Source organism: Trachymyrmex septentrionalis, unplaced genomic scaffold, assembly GCF_001594115.1.
Source record: "Trachymyrmex septentrionalis isolate Tsep2-gDNA-1 unplaced genomic scaffold, Tsep1.0 scaffold8, whole genome shotgun sequence".
NCBI lineage: Eukaryota > Metazoa > Arthropoda > Insecta > Hymenoptera > Formicidae > Trachymyrmex > Trachymyrmex septentrionalis.
This window is the reverse complement of record NW_017305987.1, coordinates 2,382,723-2,389,410: the sequence shown is the minus strand read 5'-3', so window position 1 is coordinate 2,389,410 and position 6,688 is coordinate 2,382,723. Positions and strand designations below refer to the sequence as shown.

At 34.8% G+C, this 6,688-nt stretch overlaps 1 protein-coding gene across 1 annotated transcript in view; it reads right to left on the bottom strand.

The window, feature by feature from the left end:
* The window catches only part of LOC108754566 (glypican-6), a 185,655-nt gene that overhangs the window by 17,750 nt on the left and 161,217 nt on the right, over nucleotides 1-6,688 (bottom strand). The gene's annotated exons all lie outside the window — the stretch shown is intronic.

Sequence of the window (6,688 nt, the reverse complement as noted above, 5' to 3'; positions counted from 1 at the left end):
AGATTTAGAAATTCTGGCTATCTGAAGCAAGGAAAAAGTGATATATTATATGTACTTAATCTTTCTTCTTCTTCTCAAAATCTTGTCGAACTTGGTAAAATACCAAGTATGTATCTTTTACAGTGGAGATTGGTCCAATCAATACGATCCGAGTAATTGTTACTATTATATTCTCAATTTCGTCAATAAAAAATTTGTGAACATATTTTTTATTATAATAAATACCTAATAACTTCGATTTTGTTTTTTAGTCTGCAAAATCTAATAGGTACTTAGATAGTGATCTAGTGATCTATCTTTAATACAAAAATTGGACCGGTTTTATAGGTACGGAAGAGTAATTAAATATCTGTAAGTATCATAACATTAAAGTCTTAATTATATAAGAGAGTGATTTATTGACATTAATCCAATTTCTTAATAAAGTTCATAAGACTTTGTCAACTAAACACATAAAAGGGAAATTCCATAGAACATAAGTCTCATTTCTCATTCCACAATCGGCTTCTCCGTCAATAGGAAAACTAGAAACGAAAGGGAAGACAACAGTAGACGAAATGTTTTCAGGCTAAATACCGCGACTCGAGTGTGTTTGAAGAAGAGAAAAGTCTTGGTACGAGAAGCTCGTCGAGACTTTCGGTAAATGCAATTTAGTTTTAAGAATCTGAGGGTATCTACGTCTTCATAGGTACATAAAGCGTCCGGAGGAGAATGAACTCGAGGATGGACGGAAACATTGTTTTCCCTTCCGTGAGAGGAAACGCACTTCTGCACATATTCGTCAATGGGTGTCAAGTCGTAAATCAAGTACAGAAATTACTGTTTCTGTTGGAAGAGGTTCTAATTTGCCGCTACTGTTAATTCCAAATATAATCACTTCAATTTACTTCGCAAACAGTTTTAGTAAGTTTTTATAATAATTTTAGGGTTTAGGGTTGGGAAATAATGCGTTATTTCTATCGCTACTATTATTATCATTACTTTTTTTGGTAACAACCATCTTTTTTCTATTTGTAACGGTAACCATTACATTTTTTTTTAAATAACGATAATGAATTCAACCACGTCTATTAAGTTAGCACAGCCATTTCAGCATAATTAAATGCAACCTATACTACATTTTTTTTGCTAATTTATTACTCTATTCCCGATTTTTTTACTCCAGCCGATTCGCTAAAATACATAATTATGTTAGCTTAAGATAGCACTAAAGATAGCACAGTCACGTCAAAAAAGTCAAGTCAAAGAAAAAAAGTAGCAAATGAAAAATCAAGTACTTTTTTTTTGCTCATTATTTGCTCTGTTTTAAAACATTTAAAAAAGAAACGAATTGTTACTTTTTAGATGACATTACATTTAAAATAAGTAGCGAGTGACAGTAACAAGTTACTTTTAACAAAAAGCAATGCGATATTTTTATAAAATACCGTTTAAAGCCAGTTCTTACTTATCCCCTTATTCTTCTTATTTTTAATACGACTAAATAAGAAAATCGATCTAAACTAGATCTTGATGCTTAATATTATAATATTTTGAAACTTATATCCACTTTTGTAAATTGCGCACCGATTTAATTTTCAGTCTTAAAACAATTCTAAATTAAAAGTGGAATAATAACATAACAAATTAAACAGGCAATTTAATAATATAATTTAATAATGTTAGTAATAATAATCTTAAAATCTTACTATAAAAAATTTATTGCAAAAAATCTTAATTTTTAATAACGCGTATTTATTATTCAAAAATTACTACTATTACATTCTCAATCTCTTAATAATAATCTAGACAGTCTAACGATCTGCAATTTAGGTAATCGTGAGAAAATAGATACCGCAAAAATCCGCGATGCCAACACGCAGTCAGTTTATCGTACAGACGATATGAGATAAATCGCGCGGATAAATCGTCGTATTTATTGCCGAGAAAAAGCAACGAAGGAAAGGCGTTAATCGAGCGTGTTGGAACATTTTAAAATTCATCGTAGATTTTGCGGATGGGGTGAAAATCGCTCTTGTAGGTGCGATAGAAATCGTTCGGAGATAAGTGCCATTGTTAAGCACAAAACAGGAAATATTCAGCAGGATTTTTCCCATCTCCCTCATCCGACTCTCTTTCGACTGTGTTTCGGGAATAACGCACGCATTTTTGGGGATGAAACGATCCGTCCAATGAAAGGGTGAGCGTCCTCGCTTCCTCGAGGGCACTTGGAAATACGGAGGGTAAATTCGGAGGTGTCGCTCTCGCAGTCGAGTTCAAAACGTATACCTTCGTACGCGCCGCAGAATTACGGTTCGTAATCCTTTACAACGCGCCTCGCAGAGTAATTACCGGATTCACGTTGTCGCTTTAATCCTCTTAGCGCGCCGAAGAAGTAGAAGCGCCCGCCACAAAAAACTCGAAATTGCGTGCACGTGGTGAAATTAGAATTTTATTATCTTTCAAATTAGATATTTAATATTATTAATTAACATAATTAATTATTATAATAATTAATTATTGATTAATTATAATTAATTTTTATACACTATAATTCTTCCAATACGATCATTTATAGTGTGATAAATGATGAAGAGTTCGCTTATGATATCTAAAAAGAATATCTGCATGGAAAAGACAGTTTTATTTTGAAGAGACCCATAACAGAATTTGGACCCACAAACAATTTTGTAAAACAAGAGTGAGAAAGAAAAGAACATATTGCTTCTTTTAATATATGCTATCTCGTTCTAATTTATATTGTCTCATCATTCTCACTAAAGTTGACAAAAACAACTAATCAAACGTTTGTCATCTTGTAGTCGGTTCTGTTATAGGATTTTTAGATTTTTATTAAAAATCTAAAAATTTAACTAGATGCGGATCTGAAAATAGTTTTGTCAGACTATCAAAATAAAGTAGGACACTCCAAGCTGATTGCTGGAATGCCAAAACTGTTCGCCGCATTGTTCATTATGTTTGAGATTCCTAATTATTTGGATGGTCCAACAAAATTATTTCCAGATTTGTATCTAGCTCTAAATTTTTAGATACCTCAGCAAATTCTTTCCGTGCGCAATTTCAAACGGACGATCGCGAACAAGTACAAATGAGCAACTTGTGCTCCGATGCCAGTAGTCGCTACGCAGTTTGCTCCCACTGAAACAAGCTTGTTCATTCGTGTTTGTTCTCATTTACTCGGATTCCAGTCTTACGGAATAACTGAGTAGCGCCTAATAGCGTCTCACTATTCAACATCGCCAAGTTGTCGTTCGAACGATAGACCGTCTCGTGATATCGTCGTTGCGGCGAGTAAACAGCTGATCGGATCGCTGGAATCGCGATTTTGAGACGTGCGTAATTGAGTTAAATTCCCTGATGAAATTCGGGATCCGGAACGACGTTTGCACACACGCGGCACACAGATTTGTCATCGTGCGCAATTTTCCCATGGGTATCGCGAATAAACCGGTAAGGCGCGACGGCAACTGAACTTAACTTTGTCGGAGTCTCTTCCCGCGAGATTGCTTTTCCTCCTTAAGTCCCTTCTATTATGAAATGGAACGCAACGAGTGTGTGTGTTTTCATGCGCGTACGAGAATGTCGAAGTATAGACGGCAGTGTTTGTCTCAATTTTCTATTAAACAAAGTATTAAGTTAATAACGTTCCGTAAAATCTTGTTCGCGTAAAATATTTTTAATCGCGTAAAAAACATACATGCTAGATTATCTTAAATAGTCAAATTTGTCTACAATAGGATTATAAAAATAGTTTTAGAAATAAATAATTCATTATTTAATTGTAATTATTTAATTAATTGATAAGTGCATTGAAATGATTATTTAGTAAAATATAGACCTGTTTATGTTACTTGCACTTTTTGCACTTAGAATTTTCACTTTTTCTCTTTTCAACGACTAAATATGTACAATTTCTCATTTTCAGTACAAGCATTTTTCAACGCGAACAAATCCCGTGACTATTAATACTGTATATTAATTATAACAAAAAATTTATATCAATGACAAGCGAATTTTATAATGACAGATGTAATAAATTACTTTTCAATAAAGCTCTTGTATTTGCTCCTTACATTGGAGACGTCAAATAAATTATTAAATGACGTAAATCAAGATAGAGTTGACCACATTTTTCCAGCGAAATTTCACTCTTAGATTTCTTCCTCGAACAATAAAAGTACTGCAGCGATATGAGGCAACCGCGCGTTCCGATCAGGTTACCCGTTTGGTCCGTTGCTGGACCAAAATTGGATTACTTTTCTCGTTAACTCTTCGCATCGATGGAGGGGCGGCAAGTTGGATAGAAGTGACGAGGAACGGGGGGAACAGGCGATAGAGAAAAGAACGACACAGGCAATCCCGTGGAAATGAATCGGGATTACTTTTACGACGTGTCTCAAAGTTCCCAATGAGCGTGGCAGCGAATGGGGGAGGTTTTTGTCGGGGACGCGCAGGCGGAAGGGTTGGATATAAAATTAGCTTAGACTTTGCGGAATTGGCGAGTAGCTATAGGGGTTGATAAAGGCGATCGAGGGTAAAACTCCGGTCGCGGAGTTTCGGCGAAATCGTCCGGATTGATAGGCACATGGTTTATGCCGAGCGATACCGAAAAGACATTCGGGAGGGAACAATTTATAATGTTGGACTATCTCTTCTTCTCGTCTCTATCGCAGCGAAAAGCTTCACGCGCGATTTTACCCGCTAATAAAATCTGAACTCGTCGAGAAGTCCGGGGTGCTCCAATAAATAATACAAGACCTTCATACTTGATTTTTCGCCCGTGAAAAACCAGACAAAGTCGTATCAGAAAAGAGTTTGTGGCGTTGTTGTATGTTTTTTCTTGCTGTAAATTTATTGTACATATGTATATATATTTACAATAAAAAATATAATATATATATATATAAAATAAAACAATAAAATTTTCATACTTTTTCTATGCTTAAATCCTAGATTCTTACTTCCTATTCGCCTTCTTTTCTTTAAACTCTCTCTTTATTAAAGACAAATATACATGTAAATAAAAAATAAAAATATAAAACATAAATTTAACAATATGAAAATATTATTATTAGAAAGAGGTATAGATAAATATAAAGTTTAAAGGAAAAGTTATGGATTTAAGTGAAAATTGTGCAATACACCTAATGGAGTAGAATGTAACGTAATACGAATGTAACTTAGATTAAGCTTTCTATATAATAGAAAAAACTATGATATGCACTACGTGAAATTAAGAAAAAATTATTAAATTAAATGCAGTTTTAGGAGTAGATTTAGGAAGGATCAATATTTAACTGCAGTTCCTAATTAGTTGCTAGTAGAAGGTACGGATGAATGTTTTTGTGGGTTAAGAAAAATTACAAATCAAATCGCTTTTTGAAGCGTTCCTTCTTGTTAGTTAAAGTAATATAATTTTCTATCCGCCTTTATCTCGAGGGATCTAATATGCTTATAATATTCCGTTCAAGGAGCACGTGGCTTGCGCGAACAAAGCCGTCGTTGAAAGTCGGGAAAGCTATGCAGAGAGCTCACATGTCGCGGCTTTCACGAACGATTAAGAGAGGTCCCGCAATATACAGGTGTGATAAATCTCTCGGCGTGTCCGCCAACGGGTCGGGTGTTAAAAGGGTTTAGAGAACTCAGGATGAAGACGGAAGGAAAGGTTGGCTTGGCTCGAAGGCTCGTTAAAAGCTCGCGAGAAGGGTAAGAGCTTCGGCGGAGCGGGTGGTAAAAGCTCAAGGCACAACAGGACTGTACACGTTGCTCGTCGCCGTTCGTTCGTTAGCGGCGTCGCGACGCCGCCGAGACGCCGGGACTTCCGTCGCGACGCATTTCCGGAACGAACGGCGACGATCGAACAAACGCGCGGTTAGAAATTCGCAATCATATGCATTTTCGAATGCTACTTTTTTGTCCATCTATTTATCTATTTTATTTATCATATACGAATAATTTATTTAAGCTTAAGATGATCTGCACACAAAATATGAGCCAATAAGAAAACGAAACAGAAATGATACATATCCGCTTATTTACCTTTAAAATAACAACGTAATTCCGAAAACAAAAATGTTTACACAAAAGTTTGAACGGTTTAAATAATTAAAAATGTAAAATAGGTACTGTTAAAATGCAATTTTGGCGTGATAACTTATTATGCACTGAAAGAAAAGATTGGCTGCTGCAGTCAATTAAAAGTGCTCATTCAGTCTTTTCTTTCATAGTAATAGTCTATAGAGAAGTAAAATTACATTTTTTTCCTTTATTCATTCGTTCTTTTTTTACAAGCAATTAAAAAAAATGGCAATTTTTTAAATAGTTATTATAGCAAATGAGCGATATGATCTAATTATCCATGGAAGGCCGAATATCTTAGATATTGTTCAATCATGTCTGGGATTCAAAGATTAATGTTAAAACCTATCGTTTAGACTATAAATATGCATTATACAACTTCTAAATAAAGAATAGAATATTTTTTGCGCCATAATATATAACGTAGAAGTTTCAACTCGCTTTGATTCGCGTATTAATCAAGTTATATGGACATCGCGACGAAAAGTTTTCGACGAATCGACCGAGAGCTTTAACTTGCAATTAGCTCTGCTGTATCAAACAGACGAAAATTCACATTTTAATACAAGATTAGACAGGGGTGCGTAATTTGGTTGGCACACTTGATCTA